General features: G+C 44.2%; 8 non-coding genes across 8 annotated transcripts; 3 read left to right on the plus strand and 5 right to left on the minus strand.

The window, feature by feature from the left end:
- Nucleotides 1-11,926: 11,926 nt before the first annotated feature.
- trnal-cag (transfer RNA leucine (anticodon CAG)) lies at nucleotides 11,927-12,008 on the plus strand. The gene has a single exon. It is a non-coding gene; the product is annotated as a tRNA-Leu (tRNA).
- A 618-nt stretch (nucleotides 12,009-12,626) lies between these two features.
- trnay-gua (transfer RNA tyrosine (anticodon GUA)) lies at nucleotides 12,627-12,713 on the plus strand. The gene is given in 2 exon segments: nucleotides 12,627-12,663; nucleotides 12,678-12,713. It is a non-coding gene; the product is annotated as a tRNA-Tyr (tRNA).
- Nucleotides 12,714-13,050: 337 nt separating this feature from the next.
- Nucleotides 13,051-13,122, plus strand: trnaq-cug (transfer RNA glutamine (anticodon CUG)). The gene has a single exon. It is a non-coding gene; the product is annotated as a tRNA-Gln (tRNA).
- Nucleotides 13,123-16,476: 3,354 nt separating this feature from the next.
- trnaq-cug (transfer RNA glutamine (anticodon CUG)) lies at nucleotides 16,477-16,548 on the minus strand. The gene has a single exon. It is a non-coding gene; the product is annotated as a tRNA-Gln (tRNA).
- Nucleotides 16,549-18,190: 1,642 nt separating this feature from the next.
- trnal-cag (transfer RNA leucine (anticodon CAG)) lies at nucleotides 18,191-18,272 on the minus strand. Its single transcript has one exon. It is a non-coding gene; the product is annotated as a tRNA-Leu (tRNA).
- Nucleotides 18,273-18,709: 437 nt separating this feature from the next.
- Nucleotides 18,710-18,782, minus strand: trnav-cac (transfer RNA valine (anticodon CAC)). Its single transcript has one exon. It is a non-coding gene; the product is annotated as a tRNA-Val (tRNA).
- A 944-nt stretch (nucleotides 18,783-19,726) lies between these two features.
- Nucleotides 19,727-19,799, minus strand: trnav-aac (transfer RNA valine (anticodon AAC)). Its single transcript has one exon. It is a non-coding gene; the product is annotated as a tRNA-Val (tRNA).
- A 611-nt stretch (nucleotides 19,800-20,410) lies between these two features.
- Nucleotides 20,411-20,483, minus strand: trnav-cac (transfer RNA valine (anticodon CAC)). The gene has a single exon. It is a non-coding gene; the product is annotated as a tRNA-Val (tRNA).
- Between the last annotated feature and the right edge of the window lie 1,319 nt (nucleotides 20,484-21,802).

Consider the following 21,802-nt stretch of genomic DNA (forward strand, 5'->3'; position numbering starts at 1 on the left):
AATTCATATTAAATCTGATTAAACATTATTTGAAAAACAAAAAGGTGTGCATAGTACTACGAGGCCAGTTTTCACTTGAAATGGATTTATTGTAAGTCATTCAAAATATTAGCCCAATAATTCAATCAATACATTTGTCAATGATTTTTTTATGCAGCATAGCACGTGCATAACAGCCAAATTTCACAGATGGAGTTAATATACTGCTTTTTAATACTCCAGCAATACATTGTGCAGAAGGTATTAACACAGTAACCCAAAGTTCAGCAGCTGGACAGGGCAGCACAGGACATGAGATGGGGACAATGAAAACAATCCGACAAATGGTGTCCCTTTAGCAGTTCCAGTTGTTTTGAGGATACAGGCTGTCAACCAGTCTGGTGGCCCTGGAGCAAATAGACCGGTGTCTTTTCCCTGAAGGCAGCGAGAACACCACTCAAATAATTAATCTATTATAGCTCACCAACAGTTTAAGGTATGCATTGTAATATTAATATAAGGTGATTAACATAAAGTGATTTGAAGTGCCAAGGTCGCATGGCCTGCATGCTATAATACAAAATCTTTCAATTTTTAATGTTAAAATGTCATATGAAGCCCAATAAAATATAAAACTTCTAAAAATGGGCTTCAGAATCAGAAAAGGTTTATTGCCATGTATGATCAAACACATACGAGGAATTTGTTTTGGTATAGTAGGTGCAGACACATCTATTTAAAAAAGAATGAAAAATACAAAATATGAAAAATACTAAATATACAGAACAACAGTATAGATATATGTACACAGTCTGTTTTTTGTTTGTTATTCCGGAAGTGCAGTCTGATTGTCCAAACTGAAAAAATACATATAAAATCCTAGCAGAGTTGAGTAGCAAAGTAAAAAGGCATGTATGGTACTAGGAAACCATTCCTACTGATACAAAGTGGTTTGGAGGTCAAAGATCACATGACCTGGAAGCTATTGATAATGATTTGTGTAAAAAAATAATCACGAATCCTAGTAAAGTTAAGTACCAAATCAAAAAGGTGTGTATGGTACTAACAGACAATTCCTTCTGATACAAAGTGGTTTGTAGGTCAAAGGTCATATGACCTGGAAGGTATTGATAATGACTTGTGTAACAAATTCATATTAAATCTGATTAAACATTATTTGAAAAACAAAAAGGTGTGCATAGTACTACGAGGCCAGTTTTCACTTGAAATGGATTTATTGTAAGTCATTCAAAATATTAGCCCAATAATTAATTAATAATTAATTAATATAAGGTGATTAACATAAAGTGATTTGAAGTGCCAAGGTCGCATGGCCTGCATGCTATAATACAAAATCTTTCAATTTTTAATGTTAAAATGTCATATGAAGCCCAATAAAATATAAAACTTCTAAAAATGGGCTTCAGAATCAGAAAAGGTTTATTGCCATGTATGATCAAACACATACGAGGAATTTGTTTTGGTAAAGTAGGTGCAGACACATCTATTTAAAAAAGAATGAAAAATACAAAATATGAAAAATACTAAATATACAGAACAACAGTATAGATATATGTACACAGTCTGTTTTTTGTTTGTTATTCCGGAAGTGCAGTCTGATTGTCCAAACTGAAAAAATATGCGTTAATGCGTTAATGTAACGCATATAATGAAAGTGTCAAAGTGGCAGGATGAGGCAGAGGTGGGGTGTGAAGAGTGTCAGGTGGGGTTCCGGGCTTTGTTGATGAGACTGACAGCAGACGGGAAGAAACTGTTCTTGTGGCGTGAGGTTTTGGTCCTGATGGACCGCAGCCTCCTGCCAGAGGGGAGCGTTTCGAAGAGTCTGTGTCCGGGGTGAGAGGGATCAGCCACAATCCTTTCTGCACACCTCAGGGTCCTGGAGGCGTACAGATCTGGAGGGACGGGAAATTGCAGCCAATCACCTTCTCTGCACACCGAATTATTATTTGACACGGTTGTGGATCAATTTCTGGTGTGATTTAATTTTTTTTTTTTTAGCAAACTCTCTTCAATGGAATAGAAATGAATGGAAATTTATTGACGGTCCCTAGTCCGAACAAGCGGCATAGAGGGCGGGACTTCCGTGTGAGCTCCCCGCAGCAGGAGAGAGCAGCCCGGCCGGCACAGTGAGGGGAACGACCGCCGTTTCTATGGAGGAGAATATCCAACGTGAAACTAACTTCACCACGGTGTCACAGATTTCGGTTTTCCTGAGCGAAAGCCTTCATCTGGTGCTTTAGATCGATCGATGAAAACTATCCTCTGCTATGACTGCCATGTCACCCTGCTTATTTATGACAGTTTTGAACTGGGGACCTTTCACAGGTTAGGGGCACATGGTTACCACAACACTATGGAAATCATATGAAGTGCTGAGCTTTGAACAGGATTGGTGAAATAATGCCAGTCTGAGTGGCCACAAGTGAGAATTATTCCTTGTGCGCATTTCCTTGTGGTCTTTTCCCTTAATGTATATATAGAAATAAACATAAAAATGAAATCTATAGGAACATTAATAAAAACTAAAATAAGCATGTGTAAAACTATAAAAACATTTGGTTAAGATCCAAAATAAAAGGTATAGGGTATAAAATAATCATTAAATAAAAGTCAAGTTCAAAAGTTAAAAAAAGAGTATACTAGGAGCAAGAGTTAAAAGCCAAATTGAATAGGTGGGTTTTGAGCCTATTTGTAAAAATCTCAACGTTCTCTACGGCCCTCAGGTCCTCCAGCAGGCTGTTCCACAAACGGGGCCATAAAACTGGAAAGATGCCTCATCGTGTGTGTCCATGTTTTAACTCTGGAAATACATAACAGGCCGGTGTCGGAGGACCTGAGGGTCCACGAGGGTTCGTAACTTAGTATTTCAGAAAGATAAGAAGGCCCACAACCCCTAATCCAATCCAATCCAATCCACTTTATTTATATAGCACATTTTATAAACAGAGTTTCCAAAGTGCTGCACAGACGAGTAAAAATAAAAAGTAATAATCCAAAACTAAAAGAGCATTTAAGAAATAAAATAATAAAATAGATATTAAAATATTAAAAACAAGAAACAAAGCAATAAAAGTATAAAAAATAGAACCAATTACAATAAAAACAAAGAACTAAAAGACACAGGACCATACGACTCACTCTGAGTTAAAAGCCAGAGAATAAAAGTGGGTTTTAAGACGAGACTTAAAGCTTTCGATATTGGGGGCCTTTTTTACTTGGGAGGGCAGAGAGTTCCATAGTTTGGGGCCGACCACAGAAAAGGCTCGGTCCCCCCTGGTCTTAAGTCTCGTCTTGGGCACCAGAAGTTGGAGCTGGCCCTCGGACCTCAGTGACCGAGCTGGAGAGTAAACTTGGATGAGGTCCGAGATGTATTTGGGGGCCAGCCCATTCAACACCTTAAAAACAAACAATAAAATCTTAAAATCAATCCTAAAACGAACAGGCAACCAATGAAGGGAGGCCAGAATTGGGGTGATGTGCTCCCCCTCCCTGGTTCCTGTTAAAAGCCGTGCCGCAGAGTTCTGGACTAACTGTAAGCGGGAGAGAGACTTTTGGCTAATTCCAGAGTAAAGTGCATTACAGTAGTCCAGACGTGATGAAATAAAAGCGTGCATGACTTGCTCAAACTGTTGCAAAGATAAAAAAGATTTAATTTTAGATAAAAGCCGAAGATGATAAAAACAGGATTTTATAACTGCATTAATTTGTTTGTTGAGTTTAAAATCACTGTCTATTATGACGCCAAGGCTGGTGGCTGAGGGACGAATGTTGTTTTGGAGGGGACCGAAGTCTATAGGGGGGCCTTTATAGTTGAGGAGGATAGCTTCGGTCTTCTCCTCGTTAAGCATTAAAAAGTTGTGAGCCAACCAGGCCTTGACATCCCTTAAGCACTCAAGAAGGGGTGTCAGGGGGGCATGATTATTTTTTGCGAGTGGCAAGTACAGCTGGCAGTCGTCCGCATACAAGTGATAGGAGATGCCATGCTTTTTAAGTACTGCGCCAAGTGGGACCAGGTAGAGGGCAAATAAAATGGGCCCAAGAATTGATCCTTGCGGAACTCCACAGTCAAGCGGAGCAGTGGAGGAGTAAGATCCCCCAAGTCCCACGGCAAGGCATCTCCCTGACAGGTACGACCTAAACCACTCAAGAGCAGACCCCCTGACACCCACACAGTTCTCCAGGCGAGATAAAAGAATGGTATGGTCCACTGTGTCAAAAGCAGCAGTCAGGTCTAAAAGCACTAAAATGGCTGAACCACCAGAGTCAGTTATTAAAAATAGGTCGTTAAAAACCTTTAAAAGTGCAGACTCAGTGCTATGAAAAGCCCTGTAACCTGACTGAAAAGTGTCTAAAATCCCATTCTCATCTAAAAAAGGTTGCATCTGTGCAAGAACACTTCTTTCTAAAATCTTTGAGATAAAAGGCAGTTTAGAGATTGGCCGATAATTTGATAAAATTAAAGGATCCAGACTAGTTTTTTTCAACAAAGGTTCAACAGTAGCCTTTTTACAGAAAGATGGCACGGTACCAGAGGCCAGGCTACTGTTGATGATGGCACACACAGAAGGACCCATGGTTGGCCACACCTCCCTAAAAAAGCGAGGTGGGACTGGGTCGATGGGGGAAGAAGAAGGCTTAAGACCCTTTACCATCTCCGTGATAAAAGCCAGTGACACCGGTTCAAACTGATAAAAACCTTTAGAGCACTGTGTCAATGTGGGCATATTAAAAGAGGGGGGTGATATATTACTTCGTACAGATGCAACCTTGTCCTTAAAAAACTGCATAAAGTTTTCACACATTTCATATGATTGTTCAAGTATAGTGGATGGACTGGGATTTAAAACAGAGTCAATAGTTTTAAAAAGAACACGTGGGTTGTTAATATTGTCTGATATCAAGTCTGAGAGGTATTTTGTTTTCTCAGTCTTCACCACATTCTGATAATGTCACCAACTGTCCTTGAGAATTTGATAGGAGACCTGTAGACCGTCTTTCTTCCACCTGCGCTCTGCTTTTCGGCATTCACGCCGGGCTGCTCGAGTGACATCGTTGAGCCACTCTTCTTGTTTAGTTTTGGGGCGCATGACTTTCAGAGGGGCTAAACTGTCCAAGACAGTCGCACAGGTAGAAGTAAAGCAGTTCATCAGCTGCTCGGTGTCCAGTGCAGCGTCGGAGGTCATAAAAGCCTCAGACGCAGTGGAGAACAGAGTGGCAAAGGCCGAGGCCGCGTCAGGCTTGATAAAGCGACCAAAGCGAACAGGAGCAGGCAGGCTGGTGTTACAGTGTGCGTCTAAGTCAAACCTAACCGGACTGTGGTCCGAGAAGACCGCATCACCTACAGAGACGTTATGAACAGTAAGACCATAAGACAAAACGAGGTCTAAAGTGTGTCCATGTATCTGTGTAGCTCCTGCTACACTTTGTGTCAAATTAAAAGCTTCCATCAATTCTAAAAAGTCTTTTGCCATAAGCGTAGAAGGGCAGCAGACATGAATATTAAAATCACCCACAATTAAAATTCTGTCATACTTTATCAGCATTGCAGCGACAAAGTCAGAAAAGTCCTGAATAAAATCCTTGTTGTGCTTGGGTGGTCTATAAATGACAGCGCAAAGCACCCGCTCATGTTGGTGCAGTTCGAAGCAGCTCACCTCAAATGAGCCGAAAGACGCCACTGACAGTGGCTTATGGCGCAAAGACGCTTTTAAAATAATAGCAATACCTCCTCCACGGCCAGTGGTTCTTGGCGTGTTGATGAAGGTACAATCAGGAGGCACCAGCTCAGAGAAGGCAGCGGACTCACCGGCATTAATCCAGGTCTCCGTGATGAATAATAAATCCAAACCGTACGATTTGAAGAGGTCCTGGAGGATAAACGTCTTGCTTGACACTGACCGCGCATTCACCAGTGCACATTTCGTTGGGCACCTAAGTGCCGCTGAAACTGCACGGTTTAGCGGCCGAAGGTTGCCGGGGCTGACGCCGGCAGCGGCCCAATGAGGACGGCGAGTACGCAGTGCAGGGCATTCGTCGTGTTGCCCAACGATCGGCACCAGCCAGGCCCCAACGGAAGCGAGGAAACGCCGAGAGAGGAAGCGGCGAAAACAATCATTATAGTGGCTCGGAATATTATGTGGGGACCGTGCCACCTCGGGAGAGAATGCCAGCCAAGCTTTGAGTTTCACGAGTCTTCCACCCCGTGTCCCCCGGCGGCGTCTACGTTTCCTGGGAAGCGACGGCTCTGCCCGCAGCAGAAAGTTTGGCACATCGGACAGGTATGAGGGACGCGGTTTGTGTGACCCCCAATGTTCTTGTTTCACACATACTGCAACAATGTGCTGGATTTTAAGTAATTCTTGGCGGTTATACACCAGCAGAGAGTCTATGGTCCTTAGTATAATTAAAAAAACAAGAAAAGCCAAAGTAAGATGAGCGGGACGGCGAGCCAGACACACCGGCGCCATCTTGAATCGCCAAAGTGATCCCCTAAGACATTTAAAAACCATTACGAGAACCTTCAAATCGAACCTGAAACATACACGGAGCCAATGCAGTGATTTTAGAAGCGGTGTAATATGCGCCTGCCTTCTGGTCCTCGTCAGCACACATGCATCAAAAGTTGTTCTGTAAAAGTTGTAGACTTGTGATGTTTCTTTTAGGAAGACCAGAAAGCAGGGCATTGCATTAGTCAATACGACTGGAAATAAAAGCATGCATCAGCATCTCTCTCTAGCTTCTGGATTGTTGCTTTTTTCTTGTCTTGCCAAATAGGACCTCTCTCTCGAACCCATTTTACTCTTGGCAAAACAGTGACAATCCAGATCCTAACCTCAAACTACTGTTATTTTTGTTTTGAGCTAGTGGCACAAAGGTGTCAGGTTCAAACTCCTGTGACACAGTTAAAAACACTTAAATCCAGAAATACAGAAGAGACAGACAACAATATTCAAAGTTACTCGCAGCGAGGAGAGTGAAACCACATACCCAGTGACATGCCGCTCCATTCTGAATATGCAGTTCACACTCTCTTTTTATATTCTCTTTCGGGGATCCCTACTACATTGTCGTGCAACTATAAGGGGGTGGGGGCAGTTGCACAAGCTGTATTTGTTTGTCAATGTGTGTGTGTATATGTGAGAGTTATTACTTTCATTGTTTTATGAGTTCTTATCTTGACACATTCTTGCAGGATTAACAGAAACATCTGCAGGCAGGGTTGCTGTTGGCGCATCCAGGCACCTCCAGGACCTGGGGGTCACTGGGGGTCTGAGATCAGGGTCACAGGAACATTCCCTCTTCAGCACAGTCAAACACTTTCTATTGTCTAAGCAAATGGATATGAGGGTGATAACTGACATTATATTCATTCTATCTACATTTTATTCTAACAAAAGGAAAACGTGCATGACAGCCTTTTCAATTGATTTGAGTCTAAAATTCTAGCTTTGCTCACAGACAAATTTGAAGCAGCTGGAATGAGCAATCTGCACCTCCGAATCTGAGTTTATGGTTCTTGCCCAGAAAAGCATAGCTCACAGCCGTAACGGTATCGTGGTTCGTACTCTGTGTTGTGGCCGCAGCAACCCTGGTCGAATCAGGGTCATGGCAGGTGTGTGTTGCTTTTGGAATTGTATTGTCTGTCCACTTGTGTGGTGATATACAAATACACTAGTTTTGACCACACCTGTATCACATCAGTAAACATCATTAGTAGTGATGAGGTGCCAGGGCTTCGAAGTGTGTGTCGAAAAATCGAGTGGGCACTTCTACAAAGCGTGTACCAAGGCTTGATTCATTTGAGGGAGGGGCCAGAATTGTACCACATGACCTTCACCCATCCATGGTAAGGTTAATAGTACTACATTATAATAGTAACATATTACAGTATAAACAACACAACCATGATGAAGCTAGCCATATCACATGATACATGGCATTTATGGACAAGAAAACATTCAGTATTTTATATATACTGTATATTTTATCTTACACTTTGTAGATTAATCATTCGGTTATACATTTTTTTGTGGTACATAATTTCCAAGAGCCAAAACAGATCAGCATTCAATGCATCACACATGAAGATACATCCGCCTGTAATTCGATCCACGGCCAGCAGGTGGTTTCGTGTGCACATGAAGATTCAAGAAATGAATCCATTCTCTAACCAGTTGACTGAAATGGTTCCAAGCCTCATGGGGCTTCATTGCTGATGCTAATGATTCATTAGCATGCTGTAAGATTTTAGTTTTTAAAATGGCCTCTTACTAGCCCAGGATAGCCATAGCCTCTGAAGCGCACCCCAGACCAGACAGTCCAACAGTATTTTCCCCAGCACACACACAACAGGCCTTCCGCCCAGCAATTCACCAGCCCCTTTTACCCGTGAAGGGCCAACCATAATTCCCCAATGAGAGGGTGAGGCAATTTATCTAAAAGGTACCATATTTACAATTTCAACACTTTTCTTTTATGTTCCAAAAGCCTTTCAATATTAGCACACTTAAGTTCCACTTTCTGGATACATTTTAAGCACTAGACTACATTTAACTACATTTACCCAGAAACTATACAGTTAACCCCCCCCCCCCCCCCCCCTCCTCCAGGTGACACTTGGGAGAGTCCAATCAAACTGATCAGCCTCGAGCCTGCACTCCCATGGGCGCACCTCCATGCTTGTGCCCCGATCAATCACCTTCTCGTAAGAAAGGAGAAACTGATGAGAAATTAGGAACCAAACCAATGACTTCTAAATGAAAACTAACTAAGGTGGCAATGAAACAACTTAAATGGCAAACAAATATAATTAAAGTACTAACCAGGGCCCCGTTTCAAGAAGCAGGTTCAACCAACTCTGGAGTCTAACCCTGAACTCTGAGTTGATCTACTCTGAGACAGGAAACTCTGACTTACGGGTTTCAGAACAGGTGATTTCAATTGGTTCAATCAACACAGAGTTTGTTCACTCTGAGTTAAGCGCGTGCACCACGACTTTAAAAAGCCCTGATCAATGGAGCCCCGTTCCCTCGATTCACCATGGCAACGAGTGAGAAGAAAAGATCGTCGTATTTCAGTCCTCTGGAACTGGATATATTAATGCGGTCATACGGCAAATTTGAAAGCGTTTTTAAAAAGAAAAGCAACATTGAAAGCGTTTTTAAAAAGAAAAGCAACACGGCTGCAGCAGCGAAAGAACGCGAGTCGGCGTGGGAGAAGATTAGTGCTCGAGTCAATGCGTAAGTTTAAATTTATTATATACATTTATGCAATCACAATAATATTAGGCTACAGATGCAAACAAGTAGAATGGTGTTACAGCTACAATTTATGTCACTTAGATGTAATCCCACCGGCGAAAAAAGAACGTGGAAGCAGCTGAAGATGAAATATAAAAACATTGTTCAAACAGGTAAACCCTCAGCATAACAGTCAGGGTGCCTTTTTTTAATCATGTTTACCACTAAATATCATTCAGCAGCTGTTTCAGTGTGCATTATCTCCAACATAATATTGTTTTCACACACATAAATGTCCTCGCCTGTATACAGTTAAATCAGACTATGAAAAGCAACATCTAACTTCTACTCAGCCAACAGAAAGCGGGCATCTGCCCGCAAAACTGGCGGAGGACCACCCCCACCACGTCTGACCGAGGCAGAGGAGCTGGCCATGAGTCAGACTGTCGGGAGGCCAGTCGCAGAGGGGATCCCTGGAGGAACCTCATCCTCGGACATGATTACACAGGAGCCACCAGCCTTGATAAGATGCAATAGGCCTAGGCCTCAAACTTCTTTTCGGCCTATAGTTCAATGTTAATTTCCCTTTCATGTGTTTTTCTTTTGTCTCAACAGATTCTGAAGACGTACTTGGTCTAGTGGATCCATGTGCCACTTTAACTGTAAGTAGCCAATAGTCCAGAGATTATGCCATATTTAAAGTATAGCATAGTGAAACACAACACTCTAAACAGGATGATGAAGATGATGGGACCACAATGTCTGCTGCCCTCTCTGTGGTGTCTGAGAGGGAGCCTGAGAGGCCTACAGAGGTAAAATCTTGATGTTACTGATTTCCTCTCCATTCACATGTGTTTACATGCTTTTGTGGATTATAGTGACTTTTAGCCTACACTGAAGTATTAACGGATTCTTATCCATTTTAGCAGAGCATGGCTGGGCAGCAGGAAGAGGGTCCCTCAACCTCCACAGCACAGATTGACACAGTGAGATACGTATTCAGTAAATTCCAGAGGTTAATTCAGTGGAATTCATGTGCAACTGGATAATGTCATCCTTATGTGTTCCCAGCTACCACTAAAAGAAATCTACAAAGTGCATTTATTAAAAACAGTACAAAAAACAGAAAAAGAAATGGTGCTGCTGGACCGCCAGATAACTAAAACGGATCTGGAAATTGAATTATTAAAACACAAGTTAGAGGTGGGTGCATGGTCATAGGTGAATTGTGTTGATGATTGTAACAATTAAAAAGTAAGAAACCATTTTTTTTTCTTATTTGTAGGAAATAAAGAAGACCAAATAAAAATTTTTTTGTCTTTCTGTTTATTTTACTGCTGTTGGTGATGGTGATTATGAAAAACGACCAAACTGGCTTTAAACACGCGCGACAATGAATGAATCACACCGGAGACAGAAAGAAACTCGAGGTTCATTGAAGAAAACCTGGTCCCGACCAGGTTATGTTCACAGAGTCTGTTGCCATAGTAACTGACACCGAGGTTAAGTTACCTCTCTCTGTGAAACAGGCTGGAGTTACTCCTCTGTCTCTGGTTTGACTTACCTCCCTTTTTGAAACGGAAAACTCAGAGTTTCCCTCATTTCAGGGTTAACATACTCCCGAGTTTTCACTAAACCTGCTTTGTGAAACGGGGCCCAGGATGTATGTGTAAATAACAAAAGCCAGCTATATACACAAATAGGAAACATGGCCGTGTGTAGGTGGGGCATACACCTGATCAAAGAGGGATGATTGGCAGCTCCCTCACACATGCAATCAATCAAAGTATAAGGTACGATGTCGGAGATCAAGAACGCTTTTGTTGGCAAGAAAAAGCCATAACATACCATGTGGAGAATACAGGTATCAAACCCACTATCTCCTGCATGTAAAGCAAGAGCTCTGTCCTTTGAGTTCATTCCCGCCGGTGCACAAGAAGGCTGCCACAGTTTCTGCAACACCAAAACACTAATTAAGACTCATTTGGAGTCAGCCCCAATCTGCCCCCACTTCGGACACATCGTCGTGTTTCATTGTTTGGCAACTGCTATGTGACTTCACCAGTCCCCTTAAAAGCCCCTTCCTTAAGGTTTCCACAGTGTAGTGGTTATCACGTTTGACTCACACGCAAAAGTTCCCCAGTTCAAAACTGGGTGGAAACATGGCCTTTCAAGACCTGCTTTTACAAAAAAATCAAGATGACAAATAAGAACAAGGATATGTGCTTGATGTCTGAAGGTGTGTACACGAGCATCCATCCCCAGTTTGGACACACAATCCATATTTCCCGGATGACTGATGGGCTAGGAATACATAACAGGTCGGTGTTCGAGGACCTGATGGACCGCGAGGGTTCATCACGTAAAAGAAATTCAGAAAAATAAGAAGGCCCACAACCCCTAAGGCATTTAAAAACCATTAAGAGAACCTTCAAATGGATCCTGAAACATACAGGGAAAGATATCTTTCAGATGTATCAATAAAAATGCTGAGTCGCCCAATTATGGGGCTCGAACCCACGACCATGAGATTAAGAGTCTCATGCTCTACGGCTGAGCTAATCAGGCCTTTTGCTGCTCTAGATATATTTTTTTGTTCTGTTTTTATTGATTTGGCCATCCTGATGTTTGATCAATTCCACAGCTGACCTAGTTTCTCAGGGAACAGAAGGAGCGAGACCTGTAGGGTCAGGATGGCCGAGTGGTCGAAGGCGCTGCATTCAGGTTGCAGTCTCTAATGAGGCGTGTGTTCAAATCCCACTTCTGACAGTGCGGGGCCGCAAGTCTTTCCAGTTCCAGTTAAAAGCCCGGCTCCTCATGTAGTTTCCATAAAGTACCAAGGTATTGTCCTGTTGCCCTTGTACTTTGAGGGCAAAAGGAGGCGTTTGCAAGAGGACCTCAGACCTGGTCACCTGAACAGGGACTTGAATCCGGGACACTCAGATCAAAAGTTTCATGTTCGGGACCAACTGGTCCTTCGAGCCGAATATCTTCCCAGTGACCTGCAAGATCCAGAGGGAGGCAGGGATGTTCTGTGCCTCCATTGTCGAGGCGGCAGTGGCCCTAAGGTAGTCAGGGCCTGTCGTGGCGGTAATCCTAGAACCCGTTGGTGAGGGATGCCGTCAAGCTGAAGGAGTTCTATTGGGCCTTTTTGGCTCATGGGACTTCAGCTGACAGGAACCGACAGACCAAGCGGTCCGTGGCTTTGGCATTCGCTGAGGCAAAAACTCTGACATGGGAGGAGTTTGGAGAAGCCATGGAGAAGGACTTCCGGACGGCTTCGAAGAGATTCTGGACCACCATCCGGCGTCTCAGGAAAGGAAAGCAGTACACAGTGAAGACGCTGTCAAACGCTTGGCTGTACTCATTTGCCTCAAAACAACAAGACCTTCGATAGCTCATTTGGAAGAGCGGAGGGCTGTAGTGGTTCAAGCTGGCATCCTTAGGTCGCTGGTTCAAGTCCGGCTCGAAGGACAAGCTGTTTCTTATGTTATGTCTGCCAGGAAAGAATGGCAATACCTTCTTGTCTGAAGGACCTCCGCTTCCCTGTCAATGGAGTTGGACTTGAGTCTTTGTCACGCAGTCTGAAATTGGCAAACGGAGTAATTCTGATTGAGTGATCATTTGAGTGTCTATTTGAATACGTTTCATCTCAACTCCTGTTGGAAAAGGACAGCCATTTCCGTGAGAGCACAAGACCCCTGGATTGTACCCGAAAATACTTTGCGCTCATCAGAGAGTAAAGTTGTTGTCCTGGTTTGCAAAGCCTCCATTGTTACGCCAGAAGGTGCCAGTCACATTCAAAACAAAGGGTTCCATGGTGTAATGGTTAGCACTCTGGACTCTGAATCCAGTGGTCCAAGTTCAAGTCTTGGTGGAACCTACTTGCCCTGCAGCAATTGAGTGTTTGGACTGAGTCTTCCTGTAAGAGTATGATGACTTATTGACTTACTCTACAAATCAGTGGTAACTGTGGATCAGGATGAGGTCCCCAAACGACGCCAATGTCTGTGACAGCTGATGTCAAGGATCAGCTGATCAGAAGATACTTGGTTTGTGTGCGGGGCCACAAGTCTTTCCAGTTCCAGTTAAAAGCCAGTCTCCTCATGTAGTTTTCGTAGAGTACCAAGGGATTATCCTGTTGCCCTCGTAGTTTGAGGGCAAAAAGGAGGCGTTTGCAAGTGGACTTCAGACCTGGTCACCTGAACAGGGACTTGAATCCAGTTTCATGTTCAGGTGACTGGCTCAACCTTTGTCTTGTCTGACCATGAACAAGATATTTGGCTTGTCCATGTGGGCTGTTTAAGACCTCAGTCCATCTTGGAGGTGGAAATTTCGGGACCAGGGCTTCTTCATCTCAACAAGGACAAATCTAGAGAACACGGCCAGGATTAGGTTTGGGGTATTTGTCTGACGCTGATGGATAGATCCTGGACTCAATTCTGATCCCAACATCTCTTCGACAAAAAATGTATTACGGAAAAGGATTCCTATGAGAATGCAGGTATCAATTCTGCTACTTCTCACATGCTAAGCGAGCGCTCTACCATTTGAGCTAATTCCCCTGCTGTTGCAGCGTTGGCAGAGAATGTCCAGTCTCAGAACTATTTTGGTTCCTTTGCTGGACTACGTCAAAGCGACACAGTCTCTGCCTTTCAGAGTGCTCCCACAAAGCAGTCCCTGGTGGTCTAGTGGCTAGGATTCGCAGCTCTCACCGCCGCGGCATTGGTTCGATTCCCGGTCAAAGAATTGAGATTTTGATGGAGATAGAGTCGCCAGATGGTCAACCTCCCACCTGTAGGCAGACTCGTCACCCACATTACTGAGGCCACATCGGCGATGACGACAGGACTTGGCACAGACATAGCTTCACCCTTCCCCCACTTTTGGCACTAACTGAAAAAGCAAGAACCAAAAACTCTGACTTGGAGGTGCTGATTGCTGCTCCCAGTTGCTTCCTATTCGTCTGTGAGCAACACTTTAATTTTAGAGTCAGGTTCATTGAAAAGGTTTGCAAGCTAGCCAGGACCAGCGGCATCCACCTGCAGGAGGATTTGGTGGTCCTTCTCCAACTGGACAACATCTGCCACAGTCCAGGGCGGTGGCAACTTCTGATTGGCCGGCCTATGCCGCATCTGCACAATCTGAAATATGTCAAAACAACTAGGCAGGAAGAGAAGGGGGCTTTTTGCAGCTGCGCCGTTCTAAGACGCGCTTAAAAGGGTAGACCAACAGGGAGTATGATAATTAATCTCAAGTCTATAATTTATTGATGTGTTTTATTCGTATTTCTGTCGTCAGTCGCTTCAGGATGACAGCAGTTCGCAGATAGCGCTTAAAGATGACCCTAACCGTTCGACCGAGGACCAACCCAAATTCTCCACTCAAAACCTGTCCAAATGTCAGTTTCCTGACCGGGAATCGAACGTTATGGCTGCACTCTGAGAGACTGTGTCACTTTGACGTACTCCAGCAAAGGAACCAAAATAGTTGTTAGACTGGACCTTCTCTGCCAACGCTGCTCCAGCAGGGGAATTAGCTCAAATGGTAAAGCACTCGCTTAGCATGTGAAAGGTAGTGGGATCAATGCATTCTACATAATCTCTTTTGTTTTTTGTGATGAAATTTTCCCAAGTAGCGCTTGCTTAGCATGTGAGAGGTAGGGGGATCAATGCCCACAGTCTCCAAGGAGTTATTTGCCCTTTGTAGAAGAGAAGTTGGGATTGGATCTACATCCGACAAAGACCTTAAACCAGAACAAAATTCTCAGCGATGACTGAACATCTTGCTCCTTCTGTTCCCTGAGAAACTAGGACAGCTGAGGAATTGATCAAACATCAGGAAGGCAACATCAATAACAACAAAACAAAAAATGATGTTCAGGGCATAAAAAGGCCCGATTAGCTCAGTCGGTAGAGAATGAGACTCTTAATCTCAGTGTCGTTTGTTCGAGCCCCACATTGGGCGATTCAGCACTTTTATTGATACATCTTGAAGGTGATTATTCATTATATTGTTTTAATTTATTATACTCATCTCACAGTTTGTCTTGATACACCCACATGCCCGCATGGCTGCACTCTGAAAGGCAGAGACTGTGTCGCTTTGATGTACTCCAGCAAAGGAACCAAAATAGTTATGAGACTGGACCTTCCCTGCCAACAGCAGCGGAATTAGCTCAGGGATCAGAAATGAGTCCACGATCGATCCATCAGCATCAGACAAATACCCCAAACCTAATCCTGGCCATGTTCTGTAGACTAGTCTCTTGTCATGGCATAATGAAGAATCCCAGTCCGTGATTTATTGTTCTCAAGTAGCGCTTCAAGGTGACCCCAACCATTCCACCGAGGCCGAAGACAAATCCTATCTCCAGGAAAAACCAATCCAGCCGCAGCAGTGAGAGCACCGAATCCTAGCCACTAGACCACCAGGGACTGCTTTTGGTCTGCACTCAGAAAGGCAGAGACTGTGTCGCTTCTCTTTGGCCTTTTCGGTGTTGAGGGAGCAGAAGTCTTCTGGCATTCTGGACTTGACCACAGGAGGAAGATAAAAGAGATTGGTTTCACATTTAAAACTTCTCCTCACTGCCTGAACAAGGACTTGAACCCTGGACCCTCAGATTAAAAGTCTGATGCTCTACCATGCTCTAGCTATCCAGGCCCTTGATAAACGAGGACAACTCAATGAAGACAAAATCTTCTGGCATACTGTACTTGTCCTTGCAGAGATGAAGAAGCCCCGGTCCCGAAATGTCCACCTCCAAGATGGACGGAGGTCTTAAACTGCCCACATGGACAAGCCAAATATCTTTTGGACAAAAAGAGTTCATGGTCAGACAAGACAAAGGTTGAGCCTGTCACCTCAACATGAAACGTTTGATCTGAGTGTCCGGGATTCAAGTCCCTGTTCAGGTACCAGGTCTGAGGTCCACTTGCAAACGCCTCCGTTTTGCCCTCAAAATACGAGGGCAACAGGACAATCCCTTGGTACTTTATGTAAACTACATGAGTAGCCTGGCTTTTAACTGGAACTGGAAAGACTTGTGGCCCTGCACACAAACCAAGTATCTTCTGATCAGCTGATCCTTGACATCAGCTGTCACAGACATTGGCGTCGTTTGGGGACCTCATCCTGATCCATGGTTACCACTGATTTGTAGAGTAAATCAATAAGTCATCATATTCTTACTGTTAAGGAAGACACAGTCCAAACACTCGATTGCTGCAGGGCAAGTCGGTTCCACCAAGACTTGAACTTGGATCACTGGATTCAGAGTCCAGAGTGCTAACCATTATACCATGGAACCCTTTGTTTTGGATGACTGGCACCTTCTGGCATAACAATGGAGGCATTGCAAACCAGGACACCAACTTTACTCTTTGATGAGCGCAAAGTATTTTGGGGTACAATCCAAGGGTCTTGTGCTCTTATGGAAATAGCTGCCCTTTTCCAACAGGAGTTGAGATGAAACGTATTCAAATAGACAAACTGCATTGGCCACTCATTCAGAATTTCTCGGTTTGCCAATTTCAGACTGTGTGACAAAGACTCAAGTCCAACTCCATTGACAGGGAAGGTGAGGTCCTTCAGAAAAGACGGTATTGCCATTCTTTCCAGACACAACATAAGCAAAAGGCTTGTCTTTCGAGACGGACTTGAACCAGCGACCTAAGGATGCCAGCTAGAACCACTACAGTCTTCCGCTCTTCCAACTGACCTATGGAAGGTCTTGTTGTTTTGGGGCGAGTGAGTACAGCCGGGCGTTCGACGATGTCTCATTGAGGTTCTCTAACGCGCTGTGGCTGGGAATGCCACTATGGACAGGATTTGGATTAGATAATCAAGTATTGTGGTGGAGAGTCTGAGGTGGAAAGTCTCAGGTGGAGACTTTCTGATCGAATTCAGAGGTCATCAGTTGGTCCCGAAAACTGTCTGGGCACTTTTTTCACGATGAAAGGTATGAAAACAGCCCTGCTGCATTGGCCAGGAATCAGACCCGGGTCTCCCACGTGGATCGATCGTGGATTCATTTCCGGTCCCAACATCTCTTCTACAAAAGGCAAAGAACTCCCAGGAGACTGCGGACATTGATCCCACAACAAGACAAGACAAGGTGCTAGACAGGACAATGCTAGACAGGACTGGGTTTAGGGTGATACCTATAGCTGTATTTGGCCTCGATATCGGGATTGGGGCCCGGATTAGTGTTCGGTACTTGGGAACATTTAATCACAAAAAAGAAAAGTGCTTTTTGAGAATGCGGGCATTGATCCCGCTACCTCTCACATGCTAAGTAAGCGCGCTACCCTGCTGATGCATTGTTGGCAGAGAAGGTCCAGTCTCATTCCTATTTTGGTTCCTTTGCTGGAGTACGTCAACGCGACACAGTCTCTGCCTTTCTGACTGCAGCCACGATGCAGTCCCTGGTGCTCTAGTGGCGGATTTGGGTTGGTCCTTGGTCGAACAGTTCGGGTAATCTTGAAGCGCTATCTGTGAACTGCTGTCATCCTGAGGCGACTGAATAAAACATCATTAAATGATGGACTTGAGTTTCTGGTAAGTACTACACAACAAGATAAGGTGCTGGACTGGAGAAGGCAGTTAGGACTGGGTTTAGGGTTAGGCCTAAGGCTGTATTTGGCATAGAAATTGGTATTGGGGCTCAGATTATTGTTTGGTACATGGGAACAATAAATCACGGACTGGGTTTCTTCACTATTACATGACAAGAGACTGGTCTAGAGAACACGGCCAGGATTAGGTTTGGGGTATTTGTCTGATGCTGATGGATAGATCCTTCTGTCATCTCTTCTACAAAAAACAGATTTCGGAAAAGGATTCCTTGGCGAATGCGGGTATCAATTCTGTAGGGTTACGATTCGGGTAGAGCAAACCCGTCTCACTAGAACAAGCACCCCTGGTTCACGCCACTTCAAGACGCAAGAAGCTGTCAGAAGTGGGATTCGAACCCACGCCTCATTAGAGACTGCAACCTGAATGCAGCGCCTTTGACCGCTCGGCCATCCTGACCCTCCATGTCTTGCTCCTTCTGTCCCCTGAGAAACTAGGTCAGTTGTGGACTTGATCAAACATCAGGATGGCCACATCAATAAAAACAGAGCAAAAAATCATATATAGAGCAGAAAAAGGCCCGGTTAGCTCAGTCGGTAGAGCATGAGACTCTTAATCTCATGGTAGTTGGTTGGAGCCCCACATTGGGCGATTCAGCATTTTATTGATACATCTGAAAGATATCTTTCATGTTGAAAATTGTTCAACATGCAGAAAACATTTCATTCCAAATACACAAAAACAAGTCTTTTGACCAAAGGCCTGGGGGCTCACTTCGTAGGGCATCAGACTTTTAATCTGAGGGTCAAGAGTTCAAGTCCCTTCAGAGATCAAGCACATATCCTTGTTCCCATTTGTCACCTTGATTTTTTGTAAAAGAAGGACTTGGAAGGCCATGTTTCCACCCAGTTTCGAACTGGGGACCTTTTGCGTGTGAGGCAAACGTGACAACCACTATACTATGGAAACCCAAAGGAAGGGGCTTTTAAGGGGACTGGCAAAGTCACAAAGCAGTTGCCAAACAATGAAACATGACGATGTGTCCAAAGTGACACATTGACAATTGTCCAAATTGACAAAGATTTCTCCTTTGTAGGGAAAATTGTTCCAGAAATAATGGGCTTTTCTTCAACAAAACAAGACATCACAATTGCGGCTTGAAAGAAACACCTTAGCCACCCTCGGGCTCACCTTGATATCTCTGTGGACTCAACTTGTGCCCTTGGAGTCAATGGTTTGGCTTGTAACCTCCTCTAACCTTGTCTGGGTGCATATAAGTACTAGCATAGAAGTGTTTCAAATGTACTTCTTCCCTGAGATCATATTTCTCCTCTCTTGTAGAGAAGTATTGGATGACATTTTTAGCTAATTGCTTATTTTTAGCCTTATGCATTGAGTTTCTGGTAAGTACTACACAACAAGATAAGGTGCTCGACTGGAGAAGGCAGTTAGGACTGGGTTTAGGGTTAGACCCTCCAGGTCTCGCTCCTTCTGTTCCCTGAGAAACTAGGTCAGCTGTGGAATTGATCAAACATCAGGATGGCCACATCAATAAAAACAGAACAAAAAATGATATCTAGAGCAGCAAAAGGCCTGATTAGCTCAGTCGGTAGAGCATGAGACTCTTAATCTCAAGGTCGTTGGTTCGAGCCCCATATTGGGCGATTCACCACTTTTATTGATACATCTGAAAGATATCTTTCCTGTTGAAAACTGTTCAACATGCAGAAAACATTTCATTCCAAATACACAAAAACAAGTCTTTTGACCAAAGGCCTGGGGGCTCACTTCGTAGGGCATCAGACTTTAAAACTGAGTGTCAAGAGTTCAAGTCCCTTCAGAGATCAAGCACAAGTCCTTGTTCCTATTTGTCACCTTAACTTTTTTTTGTAAAAGAAGGACTTGAATGGCCATGTTTCCACCCAGTTTCGAACTGGGGACCTTTTGCGTGTTAGGCAAACGTGATAACCGCTACACTATGGAAACCTGAAGGAAGGGGCTTTTAAGGGGACTGAGCTCAATTTTATTCCACACATTAAAAATGTTACAAAAACAGGATTTTATTTTTCATTTAAAGAATAAAGCCAGAGTCCGCCCGTTCCTCTCTCGGGCAAATAGAGAGATGCTGATGCATGCTTTTATTTCCAGTCGTATTGACTATTGCAATGCCCTGCTTTCTGGTCTTCCTAAAAGAAACATCACAAGTCTACAACTTTTACAGAACAACTTTTGCTGCACGTGTGCTGACGAGGACCAGAAGGCAGGCGCATATTACACCGCTTCTAAAATCACTGCATTGGCTCCCTGTATGTTTCAGGATCCATTTGAAGGTTCTCTTAATGGTTTTTAAATGCCTTGGGGGTTGTGGGCCTTCTTATTTTTTCTGAATTTCTTTTACGTTATGAACCCTCGCGGTCCATCAGGTCCTCCAACACCGACCTGTTATGTATTCCCAGCCCATCAGTCATCCGGGAAATATGGATTGTGTGTCCAAACTGGGGATGGATGCTCGTGTACACACCTTCAGACATCAAGCACATATCCTTGTTCCCATTTGTCATCTTGATTTTTTTGTAAAAGGAGGTCTTGGAAGGCCATGTTTCCACCCAGTTTCGAACTGGGGACCTTTTGCGTGTGAGGCAAACGTGATAACCACTACACTATGGAAACCTGAAGGACGGGGCTTTTAAGGGGACTGGTGAAGTCACAGAGCAGTTGCCAAACAATGAAACACGACGATGTGTCCAAAGTGGGGGCAGATTGACAATTGTCCAAATGGACAAAGATTTCTCCTTTGTAGGGAAAATTGTTCCAGAAATAATGGGCTTTTCTTCAACAAAACAAGACATCACAATCGCGGCTTGAAAGAAACACCTTAGCCACCCTCGGGGTCACTTTGATATCTTGGTGCACTCAACTTGTGCCCTTGGAGTCAATGGTTTGTAACCTCCTCTAACATTGTCTGGATGGCTGGATGTCTGGCCTTTTGAAGAATGAAGCTAAGGTCCTTTCAGCCAGCCAATAAGCCTTTTCAAACTATTTGCCAAGTCACAACATAAACAGGGATTTTTCTGAAAAACCGGTCTTGAACCAGGGACCTTTAGAACTTCAGTCTAACGTTCTCCTAAGTGAGTATTTCAGCTTCTAAGGTGGTGTTCTGCTTTTTCAGTCGTGGGTAAAAGTGGGGGCAGGGTGAAGCTGTGTCTGTGCCACGTGTGTTGCTGTGTACCTGGTCCAGTGTGTTCTCAACTTGGGTTGGAATGTCCCCATGCCGGTAACGGGTGGGGAATACAGTCCGTTGATGAGGATAAGAGCTACAGAAAATCGGAAGGATTTCACTGGTTGAAGTCTCCAGCTACCATAAAAACGGTCATGGGCCACAAGCCTGTTCTGAATTCCGCTTTGGCCAATCGACACTACATCAACTCAGCAGCAGTCCTTGTTAGTATAGTGGCCAGTATCTCCGCCTGTCACATGGAAGATTACGTGGTTCGATTCCCAGACGTGGAGTTCCTGTTTTGTGTGTCACGTTGAACCTTGAGCAGGGTTGCGGTTGCAACAACCAGTCCGGGAGAACAAGACCTCTATTCATCTTCTTCTCCAAGTGCTCAGCTGTGTTGTACAATCTGACAGTCCTTTGCTACCAAATCATTCCAGTCGTGGACAATGGAGCTGACAAGGAAAATGACAGCTGTGGGATTTCAACCAGTGGCTCCTGAGCGAAAGGAGCCTTAATCTGGTGCTTCAGACCACTCATCCACCCAACCCAAAATGGTGCCCTGATCAGGAAAAAACTGTGACCTTGTGAGGTTCGCTGACAACGGAGGACACTGAAATGGAGCCGCACAAAGGAGGGTACCTGCACTGTTTACGTGTCCGTCGACCAGGTAGACCGGGATTCGATTGGCGGACTTGGAATTGTTTTCATGTGCAGTGACAGCAGTTCACAGACAGCGCTGAAAGATGACCCGAACCGTTCGGCCGAGGAC

Source organism: Doryrhamphus excisus, chromosome 2, assembly GCF_030265055.1.
Source record: "Doryrhamphus excisus isolate RoL2022-K1 chromosome 2, RoL_Dexc_1.0, whole genome shotgun sequence".
Classification (NCBI taxonomy): Eukaryota; Metazoa; Chordata; class Actinopteri; order Syngnathiformes; family Syngnathidae; genus Doryrhamphus; species Doryrhamphus excisus.